The sequence below is a fragment of the Pleurodeles waltl genome, chromosome 6 (genome assembly GCF_031143425.1).
Source record: "Pleurodeles waltl isolate 20211129_DDA chromosome 6, aPleWal1.hap1.20221129, whole genome shotgun sequence".
NCBI lineage: Eukaryota > Metazoa > Chordata > Amphibia > Caudata > Salamandridae > Pleurodeles > Pleurodeles waltl.
The window spans coordinates 668,873,080-668,885,925 of NC_090445.1; the positions used below are offsets into that span (position 1 = coordinate 668,873,080).

The window sequence follows — 12,846 nt, forward strand, 5'->3', positions numbered from 1 at the left end:
GGAGGACCCTTGGGGGACTCCGCAGGTGATCTTGGTAGTGTTGGAGTAGAAGGGTGGAAGGCAGACTCTCTGGGTCCGGTCGGTGAGGAAGGAGGTAAGCCAGTCTAAGGCTTTGTGGCGAATTCCTATGTTGTGGAGGCGTGTGCGGAGTGTGTGGTGGCAGGCGGTGTCAAAGGCTGCGGAGAGGTCTAGGAGGATGAGTGAGACGGTCTCGCCTTTGTCGACTTTGGTCCTGATGTCATCAGTGCATGCGATGAGGGCGGTTTCCGTGCTGTGGTTTTTGCGGAACCCGGATTGTGAGGGATCAAGATTGTTGTTTGCTTCGAGGAAGTGGGGTAGGCGGGCTTTGACTAATTTCTCTGCAACCTTGGCGGGGAAAGGGAGGAGGGAGATGGGGCGGTAGTTGGAGAGGATCTCCGGGTCGGCTTTTTTTTTTTTTAGGAGAGCGGTGATTTCCGCTTGCTTCCAGGGGTCTGGGTAGGTGGTGGAGTCGAAAGAGGAGTTGATTATGTTGTAGAGTATGGGGGCAATGGTTGGGCTAGCTTTGTTGTAGATACAGTGTGGGCAGGGGTCGGAGGGGGAACCGGAGTGGATGGAGTTCATGTTTTTTTTGGTTTCTTTGTGTGTGGTGGGGGTCCAGGTGGAGAGTGTGGTGGGGGGGGGGGTCATGAGTGGGGGTTGGGTTGGGTGAGTGAGGGCTGTGTGTGGTGGGTGTGTGTGGTATGAAGCTGTTGTGGATTTCCAGGATTTTGTGGAGGAAGTGGTTGGAAAGGGCATCACATAGGGGCTGTGTGTGTGTGGGGTCTATGTTGCTGGCTTTGGGTTTGGCAAGTTCATTGATGATGGTGAAGAGTTCTTTGCTGTTTTGAGAGTTGTCAAGGCGTGTCTTGTAGTGATCTCTTTTGGCGGTGCATATGAGTTGGTCATGGGTGGGAATGGTGGTTTTGAGGGTGGAGAAGTTGGTTGTGGAAGGGACTAGTCACCATATTTTCTCAGCTTGGCGGCATTTGCGCTTGGAGTCTTGGAGTTCAGGGGTGAACCATGTGGCGTTCTTGAAGTTGCGGGTGGCAATGTGTTTTCTGTGGGGGGCTAGTGTGTCTGCACAGGTAGTGATCCATTTGGAGAGGTTGTGTGCTCCTGTGTTGGGGTCGTTGGCATGGGGGGGCGGGTTATGGGCCAGTTGGGAGTTTAGTCGTTCTGTGGGGATCTTGTCCCACATGCGGTAGGGGGTGGTGTGTTGATGGTAGTGTGTGGGGGGTTTGGTAAAGGAGAAGTGGACGCAGTGGTGGTCAGTCCAGAGGAGTTCGGTGTGGGTGTAGGCTATGTGTTGGCTTGCAGTGAAAATTGCTTCGAGCGTGTGTCCTGCTGAGTGGGTGGGTGTGGTGACCAGTTGTTTGAGTCCGAGGTTGGTGAGGTTGTCTATGAGGGAGGTAGTGTTGTGGTCTTGTAGGTTTTCTAAGTGAAAGTTGAAATCACTGAGGATGATGTAGTCTGTGGAGGTGAGGACGTGTGAGCTGATGCTGTCGGCGATGGTGTCGCAGAAGGCGGGGTGTGGTCCGGGTGGTCTGAAGATTAGTGTACCTCTGGGGGTGGAGTTGTTGTTAATGTGGATGAGGAAGTGCATGTGTTCAGTGTTGTCGATAGTGTCTTGGGAGCTGATGGTGACTTTGATGGTGTCTCTGTGTAGGATGCCGATGCCACAGCCTGGCCTGTTGAGGCGGTCTTTGCGTTGGAGTTTGTATCCCTTGGGGGTGGCTATGGCTATGTTGGGTTCTGAGGAGGGGTTGGTCCAGGATTCCGTGAGGAAGGCGATGTCAGGTGAGTGTGATGTGATGAGGTCCCAGAGTTCTATGGCATGTTTGTGAAGGGAGTGGATGTTGCGGAGCAGGCAGTTGAGGTGGTTGTGGTGGATGGCGTTGGTGTGGTGCGTGAGGGTGTTGTTGCGGGGTGTGTTCTGGTTGTGGGCTGGTGTGCGGCGGGGTTGGTTGGCGGGGGCAGGGCTGTTAAGTGTTGTGTTGGGGGTGGTGTGTTTGTTGAAGGTGGGGTCGCTATGGTTGGTGTGTGGTGTGAGGGATGAGGAGCAGGAGAAGTGACAGGTGTGGCAGATGAAGGGGCCATGAGTGTGTGTGGGGCTAGATGGGGTGCATGTGGGGCGGGGGCCTGGGTTGAGAGAGTGGAGGGTGAGCGGGGAGTAGGTGTGTCTGAGAGGGCCAGGGGGACTGGCGCTGGGTGCGGTCTTGGCGCGGACAGGCGCAGATGGGCTTGCCTTTGGCATGCCGCAGCTGCTATAAGAGGAGGGGAGGGTAGGAGTGGCAGCTGGGAGGAGGGGGCTTGACGAATGAGAGGGCTGGGGGGTAGGGCCGCAGGGGATGCAGCGGCGGGAAAAAACAGGCAAAAGGACGGTGAGGAGGAGGGGGGAGGCGGGAGGGGCCGCAGGGGGCGCAGCGGCGGGAAAAACCAGGCAAAAGGACGGTGAGGAGGAGGGGGAGGTGGAAGGGGCCGCAGGGGGCGCAGCGGCGGGAAAAAACAGGCAAAAGGATGGTGAAGAGGAGGGGGAGGCGGGAGGGGCCGCAGGGGACTCAGCGGAAGGAGAAAATGGAAAGCAAAGACGGTGAGCAGGTGGCGCGGATGGCGGAGAGGGGAGCGACCTGCCTGCAGAAGCAGGGTCAAAGGTTGCTCTTGACCGAAGTTGATCGGAGGGGGGCTAAGGAGTTGGCGCATTTGGTGATCCAGGAGTTAAGGTTGGTGCTGCGGCATTGGTGTTGTCAGTGGGGGTGATTTGGCAAGGGTCGTGGTGAGTTGCACGCCGGTGATTTCATTCCATTTCCTGTGGGGGGCGCTGGGAACGCGGAGGCAGCTGTTGGGTGCATGATGCTGAAGTGTAGACAATGATAGTCGATCCAGTCCGGGGTGGAGATATTCTTGATGTTAATCTGGTTGATTGAAGTGAAAATGGGGTCTAGTGTTTGTCCTGCTGCATGCGTGGGCACAGTGATCAGTTGTCTGAGGCCTAGGGTGGAGAGGTTGTTGAGTAGGGAAGTGGTGATTCAGTCATTGCGGTCCTCGAGGTGGAAATTCAAGTCACTCAGGAGGAAGTAATCAGTGGACGCCAGGGCGTGGGGGTGGCAATGTCTACAATAGCGTCGATGAAGGCTGGGGGGGCGGTCAGTCTGTAGACCAGGATGCCATGGAGGGAGGAGTTCTGAGTGGTGTGGAACAGGTGTTCCATTGTGGTGCAGTGTTCCTCCATGTTGACCATGATGCGGAGTGAGGAGAAGATGGCTGGTCCTTCCTTAGGATGTTGTAGCTGTCCTGGTTTGCGATGGCGATGTCTGGTCCGGAGGTAGGGTTGGTCCAGGTCTCAGTTAGGAATGCAATGTTGGGACAGGCAGAGCCGATCAAGTCCCAAGGATTGGTGGTGGGCTTATGGAGGGAGCATATCTTCAGAAGGAGGCAGTTGATGAGGCTGTGGCGGGCGTCGGTGGTTTCAGGTTTGAGGTGTTCTGGTTGTTTGTTGTGGCTGAAACTGGTGTTGCAGTTCCGGCAGGAAAAAGGTCCGTGGGTGTCCTTAGGAGATGCAGTGCAGTAGACGCTGAGACGTCCGGTGTTAAAGCAGTAGAGGGTCTGGGGTCATAAAGGAGGGTGGCAAGGGAATGGCTTATTGGAGGTTCAGGGTTTCTGGAGCTGGGCGCGGTCCATGTGCGGACGGGCTGAGACGGGCTTGCCTTTGGTGTGCCTTCGGTGTGCTGTGGCCAGCATTAAGAAGAGGAGGGGGGCAGAGGGGCCGGTCAGCTGAGGGCGGGAAAAAGCGCTTCGCGGGAGAGGCGGCAGTGGGGCAGTAGAAGCATGGGGAGAAAAACGCAGAAAAAGAACCAGAAGTGAAACAAAATAGGCAGAAGTAAAGGAGGCAGGAGTAAAAGGGGAGTAAAGAGAGAAAAAGATTTAAGAGAGGATACTTACATCCAGATGGCCACTAGGCCACCAGGGATGAGGCGCATGCAGGAGCCTGTGGGTGGAGGTGGGCCTCGAACTGAGAGTCAGGCAGGCTGTAAGTTCGTTCTCAGGCGGAGGCAGCAGCAGGAGCAGCTGTGAAGGGCAACAGATGCTGATCAGGAGGTCCGTGGAGTCACCCCCTCACAGCGCTACAGCCGCCATTAAGAAGGGGAGGGAGGCGTGGGGTCTGGTCAGATGGGAGATGAGAGGGTGGGAAAAAGAGTCACAGGTTGGGAGGGTGGTGTCACCGCATGGGCAGCAGCAGCACGGGAGAAAAATGCAGAAAAAAAGCCAGAAGTGAAAAAAAATAGAGTACATGCGGAAGTAAAGAAGGCAGGAGTATAGGGGGAATAAATAGAGGAAAATAGTAAAGAGAGGAAGATACTGACGTTCAGATGGCCACTGGGCCACTGGGCCACCAGGGATGAGGGCAGGCAGAGGCAGCAGCAGCATGAGGATCTGGGGAGGGCAACAGACACTGACCACTCAATGGATGCGAAGTTGGCATTCCAATGTATAGTTTACCTTGGAATCTTGACAAGGCCCATAAATACATCTTAGTGGATGTAAAAATTGGGTTATTGGTTGAGGGGAGTGGAATTCCCTCTCAGGCAATAACCACAATCATTGTCACTGTGAAGCACAAAAGTCACTAAACTAACCAGTTGCATCTCCAGGCAGGTCCAGTTCAGCAGGTCTTCTGGAAAGCTGCAAGGAGGCCTCCATAGATTGTTGTGTCCCTTTAACTCAGACAGGAGGTCCGCCAACTGGCCCTTGGAGTCACTCTGGTAGCCTGAGATGAAGGGAACAGATCTAGGCTTCCTTCTCAGAGATCAGGGCAGTACTCAAGTAGTGGGGCAGCCCTCTAGGGGTCAAGGCAGTCCTCAGCAGGGCAGTGATCTGGGGAGCAAGGCAGGCCTCAATCAGCAGGACAGTCTCCTACGAAGCAAGGCATTCCTTCTTCTGTTATGTCCATAGGTCCAGGAGTGTACTGATGAGTGACTTAAGAGACCCAATATATTGGTGCCAGCATTTGAAGTGAGGGGATTCCCTATATTACCTCTCCCCCACCCCTCACATTTGGGAAGTTCTTTCCTTTTCCTACCAAGGGTCCAAGATGTCTGGATACAAGACTACTGTCACGTTCCTTTGTATGTGCTGGAGGCAAACCCTTTTAGTGTAAGTGGGGTAAGGCAAAGCTCTGCCCTCAGCCATCCTGGCAGGATAGCTCAGCCTGCCCACATCTAGACCCCTTTCGTGTCACTGTCTGGGAGGAATTCACAAACCCCAATAGCAGAGCCATTCACAGCCATGTGACAAAGGATACTGGTAAAAGGCACAAATAGTTAGGACAGAAAAATGCGAACTATCTAAAAGTGCCATTTTCAGAATTTAAAATGTGACTTTACTTTTAGAGAGCTTTTTAAATTGAAATTAATTTGAATGTAAACACCATATTTTTATCTGCTTCCAATCAAAAGCTATCACGTCTTAAATGTAATAAGGTTACCTGATGTTAGTCACTGAGAGGGCTAGACCTAACACAAATGAAAAACAACTACAGACGTTTTCACTACCAAGACATGTAAAACTTGAACCCACCTGCTCTATTTTTTAAATACCATGCACCCTGCGCTATGGGCCTTTACGGCCTACCATAGGGATGATGTATAAGTATTAAAAAGAAAGGTTTAGGACTGGCAAAAGTTTTATTTTGCCAGATCAAAATGGCAGTTTAAAATTGCACTATAGGCTGCAGTGGCGGGCCTGAGGCATATCTTAAAAGGCTACTTTTGTAGGCGGCACAAGTAGTGCTAAACGTCCACTTGTAGTATTTAATTTACAAGCCCAGGGTACATGGAGTACCACTGACCAGGAACTTAGAATTAAAGGTGCCAATTAAGGGTTGGACAATTTAATCATGTTTGAAGGAGAAAGCGCAAACACCTTAGCACTGGTAAGCTGTGGTAAAGTGCACAGAGTCCTAATTCTAAAAAAAACTGGCTCAGCAACAGAAGACAAAAATCTGAGGAAGACCCTGCAAAATGGGCCTTGTGAAATAGAGGGTATTCCCAAACTCTGATGCATCCTCTTTTCCCTCTAGAAAGATTCATAAAGGTACTCTCTCCAAGCACTGGTGTAGTTCCCCTACTGACGTGGGAAGCATGGACACCATTTAGGGGACACCAGGGGTCACAGCTGCGACCCCTGGTTTGTCCCTTCCGACCCCTATTACTGCCTTTGCAACCCCTTGCTTCAGAGATGGGAAATACAGTGCCCGGAACATAGTGGCAGCTGATATTTAAAAGATGATTTTAAATGTATGTTGTTATTACGTGTGTGTGTGTGAACGTGTGTGAGAGTGAAATTTAAGGACACGGGGATACTTATACTTGTTTTGCGCCGAATTTGCGTCTTTTTTTTTTTAACGCAAATTCGGTGCAAAACTAACTCTTTATTTATAGAGTTAAAGTCATTTTTGGGAAGTGAAAACCTACCTTGCGCCAATGAGATTCAGGGAAGGTGTCCCCATGCAAAACATGACTATGGCCTTAGCGCCATATTTATTCCCCCATGCTAAAATCACGCACGTGGGGAGGAGGGGTCAATTAATGGTGCAAAGCTTGCTTTGCACCATTATTTAACGTCTTGGTCAGTGCAGGCGTTAGGGGACCTGTAGGCCTATTTCCATGGTGAAACACCATGACATAAGCCCACTAGTGCCCTCCCTAGGCCTCAGGCCCCAGGACACCCCCACCCACACCAGAAAGACAGCGGAGGATGGGGGACCCCATCCTAGGTAAGTATAGGTAAGTACAGGTACGTATTTATTTTTTTATGTGCCATTGGTGGCCCTGAAATGGGCCCCCTACATGGCACTGGGTGCAATGGCCATGCCCAGGGGACCCTGGTCCCCTGTGCTGGCCATTTCAGTGGTGGGCATGACTCCTGTCTTTTATAAGACAGGAGTCATGTGGTATGGATGGTTTTGCATCAGAAAATGATGCTAGGCTGGTCAGAGTCATTTTTTTTACTCTAATCTGCCTAGTTTCATTTTTTGGTGCAAAACCCCCTTCTCCCATACTGCCACCCTTACCAGGCTATCGTAATATTTTTTTACGCAAGCCTACCCTTTGCGCCGGCTTGCACCATTCCATAAATGTGGTGCCTGGCTGGCACTCAAGAATGGTGCAAGCCGGTGCTAAATTTTTTGATCCACCAAAAAGTATAAATATGCCCCAAAGTGCGCATGATGGGCGTGCGATGTCACGTCCACTACCCCTGGCATTTTAGTGAATTGACGTTAATGGTGGGAAGGAGAGTGGCCCAGCCCCAGATTTGTTGGTGCTGTACGGGAAGAATTTTGTTCCACAGAGAAAAATATTTTCTCTTCAGCTAATTAAAAAAAATTGCATTTGCACAGGGGATCCTATTTTTGCTGTGTGGAGGTCTCTGCTATAGAGAACTCTACATATCAGGAATAGGAGCCCACGTGGAAAGTTACGTGACTTTTCCAGGAGTACGCTTGAAGGCCTATGCCTGGCACAGCTTGCCAGACATTCTTCTGGGAATAATTTGTGAATAGACAAAAGTATGAAAAGCACAGTCAGGACTCAGTAGAGATCTCCACCCATACTTTTCCTACTTTTTGGGGGAATTGGAACCTACAGCTGGGGAAACAGTACCATTCTGCTCCTGTCTAACCTTTTCTAGTCTGCCATGTTTTTATTCCCTTAGCAAAGTCAACAAGCTGTGAGTCATTAGGCGTGCTGCAAGGTTTGTGATTGTCACCAGCAGCATGCAGGATTTAAATGCCCAAAGATTTACACAAAATATACTTCCACCAGTAGCAGAGGGTAGATTATGCCCCTACTTTCAAGCTGCTGGTTGACTGGTGACTAGTACTATAGATCATTTCTCCTGCACCAGTGGAGGGAAGGCTGCCTAACAGGCCCCTAAATGAAAAAGTCCTGAAACTGACAGTCATGTATATATTTATTTTTTTAAACTCTCCTCCAAAGAAAGATGGAACTAGGACATTCTAAAGAGTAAACCTGCTCTGTCTTACTTAATAGGTCACAAGCAAACTCCATTAAAAAAATATGGGGTTTAAGGGACCTGCTGCAGAGGTCTTTGTGCACCCAGGAATTTCCTGGGTGCAAACATGGTAAGATAACTTCAGCAATTAATGCAGTTATGTTGGAAATTGCCATCTTCTGAGTGGCACTCCACAAGACTTTTTCCTTCACTACCCTAATTTCTGCAGAACTCTTTTTTGATGGCATTAGGACTAGGCACATTTTACTCCTAACCAGTGGTAAGGTACTTGTGCTCTCCATTCTAAACATGGTAAACTTAGTATACCCCTGATTGACACATTTAGGCCCTCATTCTGACCCTGGCGGACAGTGTCAAAGCGGCGGCCAACCCGCCAACAGGCTGGTGGCCGAAAAATATGAATTCTGACCCTGGCGGGAACCGCCAACACAGGCCGCCGCTTTAACACTCCGACCGCCGCGGCGGTACAAACAAACAGCGCGGCGGTCACCGCCAACAGGCAGGCGGCAGACAATGTACCGCCCACCCTATCACGACCCACCAATCCGCCACCTTTTCCGGGGCGGGAGCCCCGCCGATAAAAACACGGCGGAAACAGACATCTCCAATGGAAAACGCTTACCTCGACACACTCCACGCGGAATCGGAACAGCATGGAACCCGAACTCCACATCCTCCCAGCCATTGCCTTCCTGTTGTTCTTCCAGGATCACGAACCACGCCGCAGACGACAACGGTGAGTACTGCACCTACGACACAGGGGAGGGGGGAGGAGGAAAGGTTACGGGCACACACATACGCAACACACCCACCCCCACCCTCACCCCCACTGAAATACCTACACACCTATGCAGATAAAAAAGTCAGAGTGACACCCCCAACCCCCCACCCCCAAACAAAGACAAAAGCCAATGCATGTAAAAGTAGAACCATATTATTGCAACAATAAAGTATAGCGACCTTAGCAATATATGAAGAATGAATACACATCTAGAACTCCATCCATACAAGCAGCAAAAGTCCGGCCCAGTCAATCAAAGTCCCAAGGTCCGTGGGCCAATGTGCAGCAACACATGGGCAAAGCCCACACACGAGATCCAGTCCATTGGAGAGAACACTGCTGAGGCATCACTAAAATAAAAAGACAGGCACCTCAGGGGGAAGGGAATGGGGGGCACCTCAGCCACATGAGTCCACGACGCCAGATCCACGAAGGGCCTCCATGCCCACTGTGCCATCCTGGGGAGTGCAAAGCCACAGTCTCACAAGTCTCTACAGTGGGTGGGTTGCCCACTGTGCCATCCTGGGGAGTGCAAAGCCACAGTCTCACAAGTCTCTACAGTGGGTGGGTTGCCCACTGTGCCATCCTGGGGAGTGCAAAGCCACAGTCTCACAAGTCTCTACAGTGGGTGGATTGCCCACTGTTACATCCTGGGGAGTGCAAAGCCACAGTCCATCAGGTGGATTACAGAGACCACTGGTCATGGAGGAGGCATGGTGGGCAGAGTGCGTCGTGAAGGCCTGCCCGACACAGAACCGGGACTGCCAATGGGCCAGCGGTGCTTGACAGGAAGGGCCCAGCGGAGCGGTGCCTGAGATGAAGGGCCCAGCGGAGCGGTGCTTGAGATGAAGGGCCCAGCGGAGCGGTGCTTGAGATGAAGGGCCCAGCGGAGCGGTGCTTGAGATGAAGGGCCCAGCGGAGCGGTGCTTGACAGGAAGGGCCCAGCGGAGCGGTGCTTGAGATGAAGGGCCCAGCGGAGCGGTGCTTGAGATGAAGGGCCCAGCGGAGCGGTGCTTGAGATGAAGGGCCCAGCGGAGCGGTGCTTGACAGGAAGGGCCCAGCGGAGCAGTGCTTGACAGGAAGGGCCCTGTTCAGCGGTTCTGCTCACGGCGGGGCCCTGTTCAGCGGTGCTTCTCACGGCGGGGCCCTGTTCAGCGGTTCTGCTCATGGCGGGGCCCTGTTCAGCGGTTCTGCTCACGGCGGGGCCCTGTTCAGCGGTGCTCCTCACGGCGGGGCCCTGTTCAGCGGTGCTTGACAGGAAGGGCCCTGTTCAGCGGTTCTGCTCACGGCGGGGCCCTGTTCAGCGGTTCTGCTCACGGCGGGGCCCCGTTCAGCAGTTCTGCTCACGGCGGGGCCCTGTTCAGCGGTGCTCCTCACGGCAGGCCCTGTTCAGCGGTGCTCCTCACGGCGGGGCCCTGTTCAGCGGTGCTTGAAAGGAAGGGCCCTGTTCAGCGGTTCTGCTCACGGCGGGGCCCTGTTCAGCGGTTCTGCTCACGGCGGGGCCCTGTTCAGCGGTGCTCCTCACGGCGGGGCCCTGTTCAGCGGTTCTGCTCACGGCGGGGCCCTGTTCAGCGGTTCTGCTCACGGCGGGGCCCTGTTCAGCGGTTCTGCTCACGGCGGGGCCCTGTTCAGCGGTTCTGCTCACGGCGGGGCCCTGTTCAGCGGTTCTGCTCACGGCGGGGCCCTGTTCAGCGGTTCTGCTCACGGCGGGGCCCTGTTCAGCGATGCTCCTCACGGCGGGGCCCTGTTCAGCGGTGCCTGTCTTCTGTTTCCAGTGAACCACACCTGGCCAATATTTGCCGCTCACTCTGCATCGGACCTTTCCGTTGCGGGGCCCTCCTGTGATGGAGTCCTGGGGCCCTGGCTCTCCTTCGATACCCCCGGAATGGGGCTGGTGGGGCCCTCATGGCCAGGTCGGCTGCTCCCTGCCCTTTGCTCCTTGCTGCCCTTGCCCTCCTTGGCAGACTGTTCGTGGCCCTTGGCTCCCTTACCCGATGTGGCAGGTGACGGTGCAAGGCTACCCTCCTTGGGGGCAGGCGTATCAGGCCTGTCGCGCCTGCCCTTCAGTTTCTTGGTCCTCTTCCCAGGGGGGGGCTGGCTGTGCCTTTGCTGCTGGACGATGTCCCAGCCCAAGGAAAGGGCGGACTCCAAAAACCAGGCACGACGTTCTTTGGAGTTGCTGGGCTGGTGGTGGCTGAGGTGTTTGTGGAACTCTTACGGGATGGAGGGGGTGGGTCAGGTGAGGAAAAGAGGTCCACTTTGGAGAGGAAAATTTTCTTGGGAGCCATGGGAAGGGTGGCTGGAGTGGGTATGGGAGTGGAGGAAGAGGATGTGGTTGTAGGAGAGTCAAGTGTGCTGTCTTTGGGTGCAGGTGCTTGGGCAGGAGGCTGACGTGAGGTGGATGGCTGTTGTTTGGGTGCCTGCCTGCGTTTGTGTGGTTGGGAAGTGGGGGTGACAGACACACTGGGAGAGGACACAGGGGACGTGTACATGGCAGTGGGGGTGGTGACTGCACGTGTGCGGACTGGTGTGGAGGGTGTGCTGGTGATGGGTGCAATGGCTGATGGTGGTGTGCTTGCAGGTGTGTGTGGAGACGTCACAGGGAGGGAGGAGGGAGACGAGGAGGTGGGGGACACAGAGGAGGTAGTGGCTGTTGGCATGTCTGCATCTGGATGTTGCTTGGGTGAATGCTTGTGTCTCCTGTGGTGCTTATGACTGGATGAGCTGCCCTTGGGTGTTGAGGTGTGTGCAGGCTGGTCTGTAGGTGTGGATGGGATAGGCAGAGGAACAGGGGAGTGGGACTGGGTGGAGGGAGTCAGAAGAGGGAGGCTGGAGACAGGGACAATGGCTGCCGTCAGTGCTGAGGCCAGAGCGTTGAACGATCGTTGATGGGCAGCCTGACCCGAATGAAGGCCCTCCAGGTATGCATTGCTTTGATGCACCTCCCTCTCCACACCCTGGATGGCATTCAAAAGGGTAGACTGCCCAACAATGATGGTCCTCAGGAGGTCAATGACCTCCTCACTGAGGGCAGCAGGGGTGACTGGGGCAGGGCCTGAGGTGCCTGGGGCGAAGGAGATGGCCGGCTTCCTGGCCTTGCGGGCACGGGCCGAGGGCCGAGGGGCTGCTGGGAGGGCGGAGTCCGTTCATTGGGCCTCCATGTGAGATGCAGCTCCCTCTTGCGCCGATGCCACTTCTCCTCCGCCTGATGATGCTAATGCACACATTCACAGATAAACAAAGAAAATGGGGGGGGGTGGAAAACATAAAGACATTTTGAGTGCATGCATTGGGGACACCGTTGGCGGAGAGGACAGACACAGAAGCCCCCTGCACTACGCTGCGCACTTGGGGTACACTACTCATTCACTGGGACATGCCATACAAGCCTATGGGCGACAACTGCCCACACAGTATACACTGGTCCATGAATCGCGTTACTAGGCACCCTACAGAGGTGGGGGGCGGGGGCACAGGACCATACTTCACGGACGGGCCTATCCTACAGAAATCGCCTTGGCCTAGGGATACCCACAGCCCTCCTCCCCCACCCAGGCCCCTCCACTGCGCGCAAAATAGCTGAATGTGCTGGTACTCAGCCCCTTGTGTCTGCTGTGATGTCCTCAAGCGCCCATCTAAATCGGGGTAGGCCACCGCCAGGATCCGGGACATCAGGGGGGTCAAGGTACGACTGGCACCCCTCCTAGGTTGGGAGGCCATCCCCAGCAGAGCCTCCGCGGTCTTCCTGCTCCCGCGGCGGATGTCCTCCCACCTCTTGCGGCAGTGGGTGCCCCTTCTGGTGTGGACCCCCAGGGCCCGGACGTCCTTGGCGATGGCACGCCAAATGTCAATCTTCTGATGGGTGCTGACCTATGTGACATGTACAGGGGGGGAAGAGAAACATCATCACTTTTCTGCATGCTCGATGTGAGTGGCCCCCCCTCCCCAACCTTTCCATGTGGCACATGCTCTCATCTGTCGTGCCATGCATTCGTCATTCGCTGCCCTCCCCT

General features: G+C 54.2%; 1 long non-coding RNA gene across 2 annotated transcripts in view; it reads left to right on the plus strand.

Annotated features, from left to right (window-relative positions):
* The window catches only part of LOC138300134 (uncharacterized), a 350,814-nt gene that overhangs the window by 69,864 nt on the left and 268,104 nt on the right, over window positions 1-12,846 (plus strand). The gene's annotated exons all lie outside the window — the stretch shown is intronic.